Source organism: Otolemur garnettii, unplaced genomic scaffold, assembly GCF_000181295.1.
Source record: "Otolemur garnettii isolate 467f Iridium unplaced genomic scaffold, OtoGar3 scaffold00048, whole genome shotgun sequence".
NCBI classification, from domain to species: Eukaryota; Metazoa; Chordata; class Mammalia; order Primates; family Galagidae; genus Otolemur; species Otolemur garnettii.
This window is the reverse complement of record NW_003852443.1, coordinates 10875865-10892284: the sequence shown is the minus strand read 5'-3', so window position 1 is coordinate 10892284 and position 16420 is coordinate 10875865.

Genomic DNA, 16420 nt, shown 5'->3' with positions numbered 1-16420 from the left:
ATCCAGTGAGAGTCTAACTTAGTTAATGGTGAAAGGTGTGGGTCCAGTTTCAGTCTTCTACAGGTTGCCAGCCAGTTCACCCAGCACCATTTGTCTCTCAGCATTTCTTTATTTCTCCTTTATTTATGAGGCTTATTCTGGCAAGGTATAAAATTCCTGGCTGCCAGTTTTTTTCCATTTCTCACTTTGAAAGTGCCATCCCATTTTCTTCTTGGCTGCAAGGTTTCTCCTTAAAGATTAGCTGTTAGTCTGATGGGGTTTTCTTTATAAGTGACTAGATGCTTTTCTCTTGCTAATTTTAAAATTCTCTCTTACTTTTGGTATGATATACAATGGTGAAGTCCTTTTTGCAAGTATTTTCCAGGGGATCATTACACCTCTTGTATTTCTAACTCCCTTGTTATCCCTGGAAGACTGTCATTGATTATTTCCTTAAATAGGTTTTCTAAATGTTTTGGTCTCCCTTCCCCCCAGGAATACTGATAATTCATAAATTTGGTCACTTTATGTAGTCCTAGATCTCTCAAAGGCTTTGCTCATTATTTTTATTCTTTTTTGTCCTTATTTTTGGGTGACTGGATTATTCCAAAGTACCTCTTCAAATCCTGAAATTCTTTTTTCTGCTTGGTCTGTTTTTGAAGCTTTCAAATGTATTTTGTATTTCTTTCAATGAATTTTTCAGCTCCAGAAATTTCTCTGTGTGTGTGTACTTTTTAAAGGATATTTATCTCCTTGATAAATTTCTCTTTCATATCCTGAAATGACTGTCTAATGTCTGTGTATTGGCTTTCCGATTTTTCTTGCATCTTGTTGAACGTCTTTAGAATCAGTATTTGGTATTCTTTTTTTTTTTGCAGCTTTTGGCCAGGGCTGGTTCTGAACCTGCCACCTCTAGCATATGGGGCTGGCACCTTACTCCTGTGAGCCACAGGTGCCTCCCCACTATTTGGCATTCTTCATCTGGCATTACAAGGAATTCTTTTTGATTGGAATCTGCTGCTAGGCAATTGTGGTGATGCTTTGGTGATGTCATATTTCCTTAAATTGTTGTGTTTCCTGTATCTTGACATCAATGTCTGTGCATCTTATAGAGTTGTTTCTTGTTGCAATTTTTAAAAATTGCTTTTAAAGGAGTGAATTTTTTTCTGTATATATATGTGTGTGTATATATATATATGTATGTATGTATATATCTGTATATATACAAACACATACAGATAGACTTTGATTTTGGGTGTCTGCTCTAGTATGATTTTTGTGTGATTTCTGAGGCAGTACACAGAGTTAGTGGTATCTATACTTTCCTTGATGGTTTAGCGAATAGCTATTAGTTGAGGCTGCAGTAAAGATTTCCTAGGGACTTGAATACCAGCTAAGCCAGTCTTTGGGTCCCGGTGGTAGAAGCAGAGGGCTGAGTATGCCTGATTTTACCTCCCAGAGCAGGTTATGTTGGCAGCAGTGTTAGTGTATTCTGGGGGGCCAATTCTTGGGCTGTCAGGAGGCTTGTTCAGAAGCTAGTAGTTGGAGCCCAGGTGTGTGGACAGGTTCTCAGGCCCCTGAGCAGCTGGAGTGATGTGGGAAGTGGAGGTAGCAGTGGGGGAACTGCCCATCATGGCCCAAATGGTCCATGTTTGTGTTACTGGTGTCTATAATGGACTGGCCAGGCTAAACCCCAGTTCTGCAGAGGCCTGTACCAGGGCAGTAGGAATTGTCCTAAGTGTGCTTAGGAGAGCTTGGTCTCTCTAGTCCTTTCCTGGCTAGGTGCCAGCTGCAGCCACATCACCTTGAATGTGCCCAAGGATGGGTCATGGCTTGGCATTAAACTTTCAAAATGGCTCCAGCTATGTGCTTGCAATCAAAGAGGGTGGAGCCCCTTTCAGGCTAGCAGCACAAACAAGAAACTGTGGAGACTATGGTCTGCTTGTATCTCAGTCTTGCAGGAGCTTGTAGCAGGATGGGGTGGTGGGAGTTTTCCTAGGTGTGTGTAGGAGAGCTTGGGCTCTCTTGTCCCTCCTTAACTGGATGGAAACTGTGGCTATGTCATCCTGAACTCAGATCAAGGGCAGGGCCTTGCCTGGCTTTAAGGTCTTGAGATGGTACCTCAGGCCTGTGACCAGAGATGGTGGAGGAGGGCCCTTCTCAGGCAAATAGCATAGATAAGATGCTCGGCGGGGTGGGGGGGGGAATAGGGGTGCAGTTTGCTTCAGACTTTGTCCCATAGCAGTTGGTAGCTGGATGGTGGATATTCTTCTGGATGAGTGCTGGAAAGCCTGGTTTTGTTGCCTTTTTCCAGCAGGGCAGGAGCTGCATCTGGGTCAGCCCAAACTCAATCTGAAGGCAGTATGCATGCAGCCCAGTATTAAATTTTCAACATGGTACCTTATAGCTGTGACTGGAAAGGCTGGGGCTTCACCCAGACAAGCAATATGGGCAAAAGATTGCTGTCTGCTCATGTCTCAGTTTCAGTGGCAGCCCACAGCAGCATGGTGAGGACTTTCACTGGGGTGTGTGGGAACCCCCGGGCTCCTCCATCCCTCTTAAGGGCTTTGCAGTGGTGCCCAGGGTTCCCTGGCATCTAGGCTCTCAGAATGGCACTCAGCTCAAGCTTCTCTGACTGTTTTTCACTTAGTATAAGGACTTATCTTAGCATCATTTGTAATAGCTGAAATATCATCTTTAAATACAGAATATTTTATATATTGAATATACAATTGTGCTTTTTGCTCTATAAAGACAGTCTGACCCTGCCTAGCTGTGGACCTGACTTTAGCCTGAGGCACATGATGTCACCTGAACCCTTATAGCCACTGCACTTTGCTCCCTCAGGGCACTAGAGGGATCCAACTCACCCTCAGGGCATTAGAACCATTCACCCTCAGGGCATTAGTGGCATCTGCCCTTAGGGTGCACAAACCAACTTGCCTCAGGACGCAAGATCACCTCACCCTCAGGGCATTAGAAGCACCCACCCTCAGGGTGCATGAGCCAACTCGCCCTCAAGGTGCAAGAGCCACTGTGCCCTCAGGGCATTAGAGGCATTCACCCTCAGGGTGCAAAAGCCACCTTGCCCCTGGGGCATTAGAGCCAACTTGCCCTCAGGGCATTAGAGCTGACTCACCCTCAGAGCATGAGAGGCATCTGCCCTCAGGGCGCAAGAACTACCAAGCCACTGTATTTCTCACCCTCAGGGCTCAAAAGCCACTGCACCCTCAGGATACTAGAGGCATCGAGCCCTCAGGGCTCTACCGGCATCGCACCCTGAGGGTGAATCCTGCCCCCAGGGTGCTAGAGGTACTGCACCCCCAGGGCTCTAGAGCATCTTGCCCTGAGGGCTCTACCAGCATTGCGCCCTTAAAACTATTTTCATCTTCCTTCTGGGCACATGGGGACACTACATTTCCCAGTTTCTTTTGCAGTGAGAGTGGGGCCATGTGACTGGATTCTGGCCAGTAGGATGTGGCTGGAAATGAACAAATGGTATTTCCAGGTCTGGCTGTGAAACCTCGTAATTCTCCACAAATTCCCTGGTTTCTCCATCTATGTGGCTAGTAGCAAAGGACTCTCTTCTCCTTTGAAATTGATGGTAGTGGCTGTGATTGTTCATTCTAGGGCTCAGCTTGAGTGAATGAAGGAACACCTGAGAACTGGTAAAGCATTACCCCTGGGGGTGTCTGAGAGGATGATTCCAGAGGAGGAATCATTCTCCTGGGGTACTAGCTAGTGGGTTGAGTGGGAGAACCTCTGCCCTCATTGGCGGTGGGCACCATCCAATGGACTGGGGGCCTGGATAGAACAAAAAAGGAGAGAAAATAATTTTTTTTTTTCTCTCCTGGAGCTGGGACCCTCTTGTCCTCCTGCCCTCGAAACTCAGGCCTTCCTGCCTTGGGACTCTAGGACTTATACCAGCAACCCGCTGGATTCTCAGGCCTTTGACCTCAAACTGAGAATTACACCATTAGCTTCCCTGGTTCTGAGGCTTTTGGACTTGAACTGAGATACACTACTGGCTTCCCTGTATCTGCAGCACGCAGATGGCCTATTGTGGAACTTCTCAGCCTCCAAATCATGTGAGCCAATCCCCTTAATAAATCCTCACTGTATGATCTCTATCCCTATATCTCTCTCTACTTCTATCTCTATCATCTCTCTACCTCTATCTCTATCCTATCTCCATCTTTACCTCTGTCTCTCTGTGCATCATTTGTATCCCTGTCTCTCTCTCTCTCCCTCTATCTTTACCTCTACCTTTTCCTCTATCCCTACCTCTATTTCTCTCTCTACCTCTATCTTTAGCTCTATCTCTGTCTCTATCCCTACCTCTCTCTCTCTCAACCTTTGTCTTTACCTCTACCTCCATCTCTATCCCTAACTCTACCTCTGTCTCCATCTTAACCTCTATCTCTACCTCTATTTCTCTCCGTATCATCTCTATCCCTATGTCACTCTCTCTCTCTCCCCCTCTCCTTCTATTTCTACCATTTCTGTCTATTTCCATCAACTCTATCTCTGTCCTATTGATGCTGTATCTCTGGAGAACCCTGACAAATACAGTGGTGCTATTTGGTTAATATGACATTATTTTAAGTAAAAGAAACCTGGATCCCTGAATCACCCACTGCCTACAAGGGAGCTATCAAGAAGAGTTCATGTTACTATTGGATTGTAATATGAGAGAAACACCAAGTCTTTATTATGCTAAGCCACTGAGATTTGGGGTTGATTGTTACAGCATCAAGCTTTAATTAGCCTCACTAATTAATATACCCTCTTTTTCCTAGTCTCTAACTGTAACTATTGATGACACCCAAATTTCTGCTTTATGTGCTGAGAGCTTAAATGGAAATCCTCAAGGGAAAAATTTCTATTCATGAGTGGGAGCAGATACCACCTCTATTTTGGCATTTCAGTCTTAGAAAAAGATGAAAATGACACTCATTTCATTCTGACTCTGTGGCCAGTGTTATGCTAGGCATTAAAAAAATATGCTAGGCATTTTCACACATGTTAACTCACTTAATCCTCTCAATAGTTGTGAGTGTAAGATATTATTTATTATTCATTATCCCTGTTTTGCATAAGAGGACATTGTGGCTTGAAGAAATTGAGCAACTCTCTCATCACCACAGCCTAGGAGATTTCAAGTTACTAATAATCTGGAAGGAAGTGTGGGGGTCCCTCAGATGAAGCAAAGTAAGAAAGACTTTCAAAATGGTACATAAAGAAGGGCAAGGTGGGCATTATCTGTTCTGCAGTAGGGACCCAGAGTAAATAAGCTGTCAGGATTCAGCAAGCTTCACCAAGTAGTAAAGCTGTTGTTACTCCAGGATAACCCTCAGTGGAAAAAGACCACTCGAAATAAGTCTACATAAAACGGGGAGTCAAAATACACAGTAAATATGGGAAACTCTAGCTTAAAAATGAAATAGAAATGATAAAAAACAAATGCATTTTCTCTTAAGTTTAGCCACATTTAGATCAGAATTGCAACTCTATGCTGTAGCTATTAAAAAAACAAAGAATGAATCAAGAGCTGATTCTTTTTGGTATAATTTTTCTGATGACGCTGTGACAACATGAGTCAGCATTCTTTATGGCATGTTTGACCTTTTCAGTATGAATGTGATGTCAGTGAGTTTCCAAAAAATATTCTAAGGCTTCATCCATTTTCCCAAAGGCCTCTTTTTATTCTTTGATACTTAAATCATTGTCTTTTGAAGTAGCCATTATATTGTCAATTCTTAGCTGCTCTAACATGGCTAAATCCTCAGTTGTCAATGGCTTTGCTTCCTGTTTCAACAGTTCCAGGCTAATGTTAAGAGGGCACTTATTTTCTGTCAGTTCATTAGTGAGTATGTTCATGTTCTAACGATTTTTGCTTTCCTACCTAACTGTATAACTGTAAGGATTTGAATAATTAATGCTTGGTTAATGAGCAACCCTGTTCTCAGTTCCTTGGTTGACATCAGGCATCAGGATATTTGTGTTAAAAAGCAAAGGGTCATTCATTCCATTCTACAGATGTAAAAACTGAGGTAAAATATGGCACCAAAGTGTGTCTTTAAAGTCAGAAATGGAAAATTTAGGATGATATAGGTTTTCTTTCAATTTTGTACCCACCTGCAAACTTTCCTTGATATCAAGAGTGGGCCTCATTTTGCAGGGAGGTTGCCAGCAAGTGGGAATTTGACTAATATGAAAAATAGTATTTTTGCCCTGGCCTATACCATAATAAACTGAATGACAGAAAAACAAATGTCACTTATTAGAACATTGAGGTTTACTGTTCAAGTGATTAACTAAGAATCATTTGTATGATTAAATGCTGGAAAATAATTTGCTTTCCCTATGAACCTATAGCTTAGATCTCATTACACAGAAGTGCTGCATATTAGTTGAAGCAAATTAACATTTGAACACTTTCTGGAGTGGCTGCTAATCAGAGGTTGTTAATTACTGTCATTACATTAGACTGTTGCAGAGACTACCCAAAGAATCATTCTCATGATCTTGGTATTTGAAAGTGATCTTCACCAATAAAAACACATGTCAGACATACACAGAAATTGCAAATTGCTGAAATTGCTGACGGGGTTGAAAATTCCGCTGACTATAAGTACCCATCTAGTGATGGATGCATTCTTGACACAGTTTCAGTGTTTGGACTTAGGAAATAATGAGTATCAATGTCCTAGCAAGGGAATATGCAAAGATGAAGGAGCCCTTTTGTATCCTTAATTAAGGAAAGTAGTAGCAGAACTCGTTCACAGATAAGTGACTGTACATAATAATCATGTATTTATGTAAGGGACTGTTATGCTATATTACTGTAGTGGCAATTAGATTTTCACAAAGTCGTTTTAATAAAAGGCATACTTACATAATAAATAAACAAAACCGCTCATTTCCATGGCAGGCTCTCTAATTATACACTGGCTTAAAATAAAATGTTCTGCAATGCTAAGTTAAACATATAGACTCTAGCTGCCTCTGCAATATGCCCCAAATCTTTTTTCACCCCACAGTCTCGGTTGCCCCAGGAACTCTGCTAAACAGGGAGAGAATATTTGTTCATTTTGCTTGTTCTGTGTAAGGGAGGAATCATTTGAGAATTTAGAGGTCAAGGCATCTGGTGCCTACTGACCTGACTTCCTTTATTGCCCAGAAGTTTGCTGCCCATCCTGTGACTGCCAATAATTGGGATCACCTCAGCACCCAAATGGTGAGAACTCAGGTGACCAGCACACGTGTTGGCTTTGCAGGCCACGTGACTCATTAGCAATGCTAGGTGAGGGAAGCCTACGCTACCAGTCTTTGAAGATCCATTTGTAGGTCTCCTCATTCTGGTTTCTCAGTCATTCATTAATTCATCCAACAAATAGATGGAGAACATTGTACTGGGTACTGGGAACTGTGGGGAAGCAAAGATGAATTAGACATAAATTTTGCTTTCAAAGAACTTACAATTTAGTATGGGACAATTATCTTAACAATCAATGTAAGCCTCTTGTCCCAGGAGGACAGAATGAGAGATTGTGAATGAATCTGGGTAAATTCCTCCCTGATCCTGTAACTGTGGAACACCTAAGACAACTTTCTCTTTAATTTGTGAGTGTGGGTAACATCAGTAAAGGAATCACTATCACAATGGTAGGGCACTGTCTCCTGATGATTATTTGAGACATATCCATAGCTATGCCTCCTTCTTCCCTCCCTCCCTTCCTTCCTCGGTGTTTGCTATGTGCCAGCTTCTGGGGATTTGAAAACAAACATGATATATATGATACTGCACAGAATTTGCAGTCTAGCAGGGAATATAGATGAGTAGAAAGGCCCTTCCAATATGCGTGTCCTCTGGTCGGGGTACATATAGCATGCAATGGGAACACATGAAAAGGACTCCTGGGGGAGAAGTTTAGCTGGGGCTTAAAAGAAGATTAGCAGTAAGAGTATTGGGGGTGGTTAGGTTCAAACCTGGTGGGCTGGAGGAAACAAATGAAGTTCAGAGTGACCTCTCTGTAGAAGGCAAGGGCATGGGAATGGTGGAGCCCAGTACTGGAGAGGGAGGGCTTGTTAGTAATAGGAAAAAATTAAGATTTATCTCAATTGTTTCCTAAGGAAAGCTACTGATATTTTAAAACAGGGAATGGCATGATCAATTTTGTGTTTTAAAAAGATCACTCTGGATTTGTCTGGAGAATGAATTGGAAAGGGGTAAAACTGGAGGTGAATAGAACAGTTAGGATGCTATTGGAGTGGTCTAGATGGCTTGGGTGTGGTGGTAGCTGTGGGCTTGGAGGCCATTGAAAAGGAAGTAGAAACAACCAGACATGGAGAGGGATTGGACGTGCGTGTGCCTGCGCGTGCACGTGTGTGTGTGTGTGTGTGTGTGTCTGTATGTATGTGTCTGAGGGTGGTCATGATGGGGGAGACTCCAAAGATGCTGGGCTGATGATGTTCTTATTTCTCAAATGAGGGAGGAGCGGGGTGAGGGGCTGATGCTGGGTTTGGTTTTGAAGGTTGACTGTGAATTTTAAGGACTTCCAAGGGAACATGCCTAGTAAATAGCAGGATATCAGTAAATAGTCTGGGGCTCAGAAGAAAAAGCCCGAGTGAGGAGTAGCCCCTGCCATTGTCCTTTGTGTCTATTTGCTTTCAGTTGCTTTGTTTCACTACATTTCATCATCAGAGGCAGAGATTAAAGTCAGTGTTTTCCTCAAAAGCGTTTTTTCTCCCAGCATGTGTGCATACCTTTTAATTATCTTGCTTTATGTATTATTAAGTATAGGAAATTGTGCTCAGATATCATGGGCTTAATTTAAAGTGACAGAAGCAAAAGACATTACAAATTAAAGTTGCTATATTTCTCTTTAATGTCTTTAAAGTTTCCATTTATTAAAAGGAAATTTAAAACAGGAAGTGGTTGTATTCTTTTCTGGAAGAAGTATTTCTGGAATTTATCCAATCTTGAGACAAGTTCTTGACATGGTGTCAAAAGGGACTATGTAATGCAAATATCAATCAGTTTGGATGGATTTGTAATACACTCTTTCCCTTTGATAGGAGTAGTGTCATGGTTAGCTCTAGAGAAACACTTCAAAGGGTTCAAACCCGGGCTAGACTGAGTTTCAGTCTACAGCTGGTCTAGTGGCATCCTTTCCATTTCTTTCTCCATGAAGATGGCTGTCAGAACCCAACTCCATGAGAAACTAGTGATGGGAATTCTGCAGCAAGGCCAGCTTTCCTGGGGAGAGCCGGGAGAGTTAAGTGAGTGGGTGGGGTTACCAAGATATGCCTGCTGGCAAAACAAGAGGAAGGAGTTACTCCCTCTGAGCAGTCTTACAAATATGTAAGACTGTAGATCCCACATAATGCAAATAAATTCATCCACTAATGCAGATTCTATTCCAAGATTAGAGGCATTGTCTCTCTGTCACTAGCCACCAAGGAGTAGCCATGAGCCAGTTTGCCTGTTCATGAGATCAGGTTCCCCTAACAGAACACACTGTGAGAGCTTGCAGAGTTACAAGTAACAGTGGCATATACTCCCATGTGACAGGAGAACTCTTGGCCCATTTTATAGGATTGGGTGGCTCCATTCTCATTCTTTCCTTTTTCACTAACCATGGTTATGTACATGTGGCAGCTACTGGACAGAGCTAAGCTAAGGTCCACTGAAGAACCAGTTTCCATTAACTTGAGCCATGGGGTGTTCTCCACACGGGCTCCTTTGGCCACTCTACTGTGTAAACTGATACCTCAACTCCCAGAATTTTCCTAAACAGGCAAAATCTGGCTGAAAGGAATATTAAAATTTCAATTGGACTCATGATGGCTGATGAAAGTTTCCAAGGGTTATCTGTGGGAGACAGAGCTCAGTGGTGGGGTCTGTAGAGGTCTGGGGTATGACAATACATTGGAGGGTGCCATCCACACCTGTGAGAAGATATGAATTCCTTTTCCAGATTCCTGGGGATTGAGAGGAGAATTTAGAGACAACAGACTTCAAAAACCAGAGAGCACTCTGGGGACTGTTCCAGGCAGGTCTAGAGTTGGGGAAGAGGGTGATAAAGGCAGGAAATTGTGATGGGAGTAAGGTGGGATCCCAACTGGGTTTTTAATGGATAGAATGAAGGCACATATTTACAACAATTATGACTAAGTACCAATGGTAGATTTGAGGGCCTGTTTTAATGTCAGGTGACTTCTTCTCTTCCTTTGCCATGCCTTTCTCTTCATTACAGAGCTCTAAAAGGGTTGTTATTCTCCAAAACCCAAGACCCGGATTTATCACTACCATGTGCTTTATTGTGATTGGCTTCAGTTTTAACCAACAGAATTACTGAGTCAAAGATAACCAAAGCAAGGCAGGTCTCAAGTCAATATGAGTAATTATAGTAATAACAAGTGCCAGACGTAAATATTAATATGTCTCTAGTTTCTCTGGCTTTGTTCAATTCTGTTAACATTTTATAGTATTTTCTCTAGTGAAGGCCCAGGGAAAACTAAATCCATATTTTTGAAAACTTTATCCTATTAATAAATCCTGTATACATAGTCTGTGGAGGTGCGACTCTGTCTGCATGATAAACAATGTATGTAGTGTCCCATAGACATAGAAAAATACCATACTGCCCCCAGTCCATTAAGTGAATCTTAAAATATGAGCCAGAAGCTCCATTTCCTGTTATGGAATCTTTTCATGCATAGTATCCATTCTGGTGGCTTAAAAAAAAAAGGACAATAGGCTGGGTGTGGTGGTTCACACCCATAATCTCAACTCTGGGAAGCCAAGTTGGGAGGATCCCTGGAGCTCAGGAGTTGGAGACTAGCTTGAACAAGAGTGAGATCCCTGTCTCTACAAAAAAAAACAAAAACTAGAAAAATTAGCCAGACATGGTGGTGCACACCTGTCATTCAAGCTACTGAGGAGGCTGATGCAGAAAGATTGCTTGAGCCCAGGAGTTTGAAGAGCTATGGTGATGCCACTGCTCTCTACCTAGTGAGACAGAGCAAGATTCTGTCTCAAAAAAAAAAAAAAAATTCTAAAGGGTATTTTTTAAAGTTCTTTTGCTTTCAAAATCCAAATTCTTTGTATATTTTGAGATGACAACCCCCGCCCCCCCCATCCCTTTCCCAGCTTCTCATCCCATCAAACCTTCAAAATCTTTGTGGCAAGCTTTAGGTAGGGTATTGTGGTTTAACAGAACAGAGGATATGGCATTACTGTAGACAGAATGTGGTGTGGGCATGGAGAGCTGCCCTGCCACTTAGGAGGGGAGTGATCTGCCATGACCTGGGCAAAATAATTCATGTCCCCAAAGTTCTGTGAAATGAAGACCTGAAAACTAGTTAACAGGAATACCATGAGGATGGAATCAAGTGAAGAATATTGCCTCATTGTGCCTCTTACCTACCAGACACTTGTAGAGATGGAGTGCAGTTGTGAGTACAGTTGTGTGGTAAGTGCTGGCTGACTTTAGAGCCCCAAACTCAGGAAAAGATATGTTTAATCCTGACAGAGGTGTCATATTTTATGCTGAGGTTGTATTCCAGAAAAACTCAAATCGAAATGAGAAGAACTTATAAAGAAAAATTAATTCTATTTTGGTTGATTGTAAAAAGTCTAGATATACTCCCAGACAAACCCAATGCTTTTCCAAATGCATTATGTAATAGGCATTAAAAAATGTAAATGGCATAATACATTTCATTTATTTATGAGTTTGGGTAATTTTTATTTTGATAAAATTTTAAAATTATAGAAAAGTTGTAAGAATAACACAAAGAACATTCGTATCCAAATAAAGAATATACTAATGTTAATGTGTTATTAATGTTTCTGTCAATTTCCTTTATCGTTCTTCTCTCTTTCTCTCTCCATACATACATGTGCACACAAGCATACTGATTATTTTTGGAACGATCTGACAGCAAGTTGCAGACATCATATCTATTTACCCATAAATACTTCATTATTTATTTCCTAAGAATAAGGACATTTTAACTATTAATAGAAATAGTATAAATATAAATATCAGAAAATTTAACATTAACATGATGCCATTATTATAAGAGTTGTAAATGGTGATTTTTTCACTCAATTATTGTACATTTATAAGCTCTGTTATGTGCATTCTATTACAAATGCAAGCTTTTCCTTCTCTCTCATTTATTTTTCATTCATTTATTTGATCAAATCAATATGAAATCTAGACTCTATTATTATTTATTATTCATTATTTTGATGCTGAAATTGTCCCAGATTTGGCCATTTGGAACCCTTTAAATTTGAATCCTGTATTATTTCTGACATGTCTGCCTTGTATTTTGAGTACTTCTTTATTTCCTATCCCCCAAATAATCGAGGCTTATCCTGCATTCTCTATATTCCAGTCATTTCTCTAAGGAACTCTCACTTTCTTTTAGTGTAAAATGTTCCTTAGTAACCAAGTTTTGAGACTATATTGTTTTGAGTAAAGAATGAATGTAACTCTTTATATCCTATTTCTTAACTAAGAATGTTGTGCTTATTGGAAGAATTATAGAGAATTACAGCAAGGTCACAAATACATGTCCCCAAGGTGGAGTCAGGTAGGCAGTGAACTCTATAGTGGGGAGGCTAGATGTGGATGGAAGGAGAAGAGTTGAAAGTTTGAACGTCTTACTGCTTTGCAGTCAAGAAAGAAATAAAATTGTCAATAATTTCCATAAGAACTCACTTTTATTCTTCTCCACCCAGTGGAGTTGCTTAACCAAAAGCTAAACTCAGCTTAACAATGGCATAGAAAAATGTGTTCCATTGACATAAGCAACATAAAGAAGAAAATATGCATAAAGGGTTGACAGGTGAGGCAAACCTCAACATTTATTAATTCATTTTACATATGAAGATGCTGAGGTTTGTGGAGATATGTAATTTGCTAAAGATGAGACAGTCTCAGGACAAGACATGCATCCACTTTTGTCAATTTCTAAGTTCCCTTATTGTGCTGCTTTATCCAACTTAACATTAAATTAAGTATCATTTCCTTTATACATGTTCCCAAGAGCCCTCCATGTTGGAATTAGTCCTTTTGGGTTTTTAGCTGGGTAGCTCTATAGTCTTTAGAATAATAACAATAGCAAAACTTCTAGGAATTTTACCATGTGTTTATATGTGTTACCTTGTTAAAACTCCAACAACACTATGAAATGACTATCATCATCACCATCATCATCATCATCATCATGTTACCATTTACAAATGAGGGAACCAAGGCTAGGAGCAAATTAAATAATACTACTTCCCTCACCCCCCAAGAAAAAGCTAGTTAGATTAGAACCTGGTAGCGTGGCTCTGAGCCTACATATTTAACTATCTTCTGTTGGAGTCTATTAACGAATGTGTGAATATTACCGGTGATCCAGTGGCTCCCTAAGACATGCCAACTGGCTATTCATAGGCTGTCCTGTGGCAACATGCTTCTACTGCTGATTGAATTATTTCCCCTTTGTTGTATAGTCAACTCCCAATTAACCAGGTAAATTGAGGAAGCAGTAGTAAGAAGGGTCACAAATCGTGGGTACTGGTTTAGAGTGTCCCCCCCCCCGCCAGAATATATGGCCTCTAAAATTGTCCCTGACAATAATATTCATTTTTACTTAGGGCAAATAAGTTACAATAGTTGTTGGTTAAAAGTGAGATAAAAAATTTGTGTTAGGATGTTTTTATGGATAGCCTTCCAAGTAGAAAGTGCAGAGTTCAATACTTTTATGAAATTTGGCAAACACCAAATACTTCAACAACGCCCGGCAGGAGTCAGGAGACAGGCTAACATTGTAGCTAAAAATGTGGGCTCTGGAGTTACACCACTCATGTCTGAATCCAGGCTCTAACAGTTCCTTGCTGTGTGACCCCGAGCAAGTTACTTAATCTTTCTTTGCCTCATTTTCCTTGACATATTCTTCTTCTTGCTCTTACTTGGCATTTCAAGATAGGGCTTTAAATACTCTTATTTATAAGAGTCTGGGTAAGGAAGGAGTAAAGTGTGCAAACCTAGGAGATTATGATATTCCCAGTTCCATTTACCTTCTTCCCATCACCCTATACCTAGATGCAGAAACACTGATCTAAAAAAATTGCTTGGAAAAACTGTGTGTTGGTAATAAAACTAGCTGCTATAATCAACACGTCTGATAGAGTGTAACGGATCAAACATGATATGTGTTTACTTTTTGCTTCTGTAAAGCCAAAATGCATGTTCCTGACTGGTGGTGATTTAAGAACCCAGGCTTTTTCCAACTTCTGATTTCAATGTCTTCAGTCTTGACTTTCGAGTTCACAGTGTTTCTTCTGCGTCAAGCTATTAGAAGAATGAAGAACATGGAGCACACATCTGAGAGGTTTTATGAGCTGGGCCTGGAAGTGGCCTGCACCACTTCTACACACTGCATGGGCTGGAGCTGAACCGTGTGGCCATCCTTAAGTGTGAGTAAGATTGAAAGGTGTAGTCCAACAGTGTGCCCAGAAAAAGGACAAACTGGGTCTGGTGAAGAACTAGACAATCTTTGTGACTCTGCTGTGTGCAACAGTAGCAAAATTAAGAAAAGAGGTTTAGAAAAATACCCAGAGCGTCAGACTTACATTTTGCATTGTGTTTTTTTCCCCTAGAAAAACCAGAAAAGATGTTTTTACAAAATCAACAACAGAGTTCTCTGCCTTTTTCCTTCTGATTCTAGCCCTTCATGCTGCATCTATGATTAGTCAGTCCTGATCTGATTATTCTATTACTAAAATGGAGTTTTACTATGGACATTTTCATCAAGCAAATGTGACATTGTATAAACTCTGCAAAAAGTTGATCTAATACTTTTAATGGTATAAACTCTCACATTAACATAATATTACCATTACCCAGAGTGTGCAGAGGCCATTGTGAAAATGCTACTGCACAAACAGCCCATTGAGAGAAGTTAAATTTTGTATACTCCAGTGAGCATAAAATACATGGTTGCATTTGACTCTAATATGTGTTAATTATGAAAATCAGTTCCAAGCAAAGAAAGCCATAATAATTAAAAGCCATCTTTTCATCTTAAAAAGGCCTGCCTCCCCAAAGTATTTATGCACTCTGACACAAATAAAAATAATTATGGCAAAATCTAAATAATAACATCTATTAAAATAGTATATATCTTTCATAATATGTAATTACGTTGCACTTAAATAGCAACAGACATAAAAACAAATCCGTTAATGTATAGCAACAAAATAGATATTGCTATTTCCTTTATTGTTTCTTTCTATACTTTGGTATATTCAATACCACTTTGGTAAGATCTTTGCCCTATTTTATGCATTAAAAATGTCAACAACTGAGGTACTGGCTCCAAGACATAAAATAGGATTTACTTAATATGCTGATTCCAACCAGTTGTAATGGCTACTTGGAAGGATGCTTGGAGGCTCTGTCTAAACTCACTGGGTAAAGAGAGCTGTGATCAATTAATGATGTCTGCCTAGGCACAGGAATAGGGAGTGGTGGTATTTTTGTTGAGTGTTTTCTAAGCATGGATATATATTCATTGAATAAATGTAGAAAAGGTCATTTGGGTCCTTACACTGGAACTAAAATTTTTCCTCCTAATTTTAATAATCAATAGGGGAAAGCAGACATATCCTAGAATCAAAAGCAACAAATAATAGACAAAGTTGCTGCTTCAAAAAAAATTGTTTTTTTCCTATTAGTTTTGTTTCTCCAAGTGATCACCATATAGCTGAGTTACCATAATGTAGAAATTTTTAAATAATTTTTAGTTACATATCTTAAATCTTTGGCTTCCATAAATATACACAAAACACAGCCTTATGTATACAATATAATAAAATAATTAGAAATTCAAATCTTTACTTATTTATCTTTTATTTCAATAGATTTAGGGGGTTCAACTGTTTTTGGTTACATAGATAAATTGTATAATGCTGAAGTTAGGGCTCTTTTTAAATTTTTTTTTTTTTATTGAATGGTAACTATGTACATTAATGCACTTCTGGGGTACAGTGTGGAGTTTTTGCACTGAATCCAAAACACTTCCATCAAACTGGTTAACATAGCCTTCATGCCATTTTCTTAGTTATTGTGTTAAAACGTTCACATTCTACTCTTAGATAGATTCACTTGTACCCTTGTAAGAAGGTAAAAACCTCAGAAGTGATCCCTCCAATCCTCCTCCCTCCACCCATTCCCCCCTCCTCTCTCCCTCCCCCCTCCCCATATTCTTAGGCTGTTATTAGGTTATAGCTTTCATATAAAAGGTATAAATTACTTTCATAATAGGGGTGTGTACATTGGATACTCTTTCTTCCATTCTTGTGATACTTTGCTAAGAAGAACATTTTCCAGCTCCATCCATGTGAACATGAAGGACATAACGTCTCCAT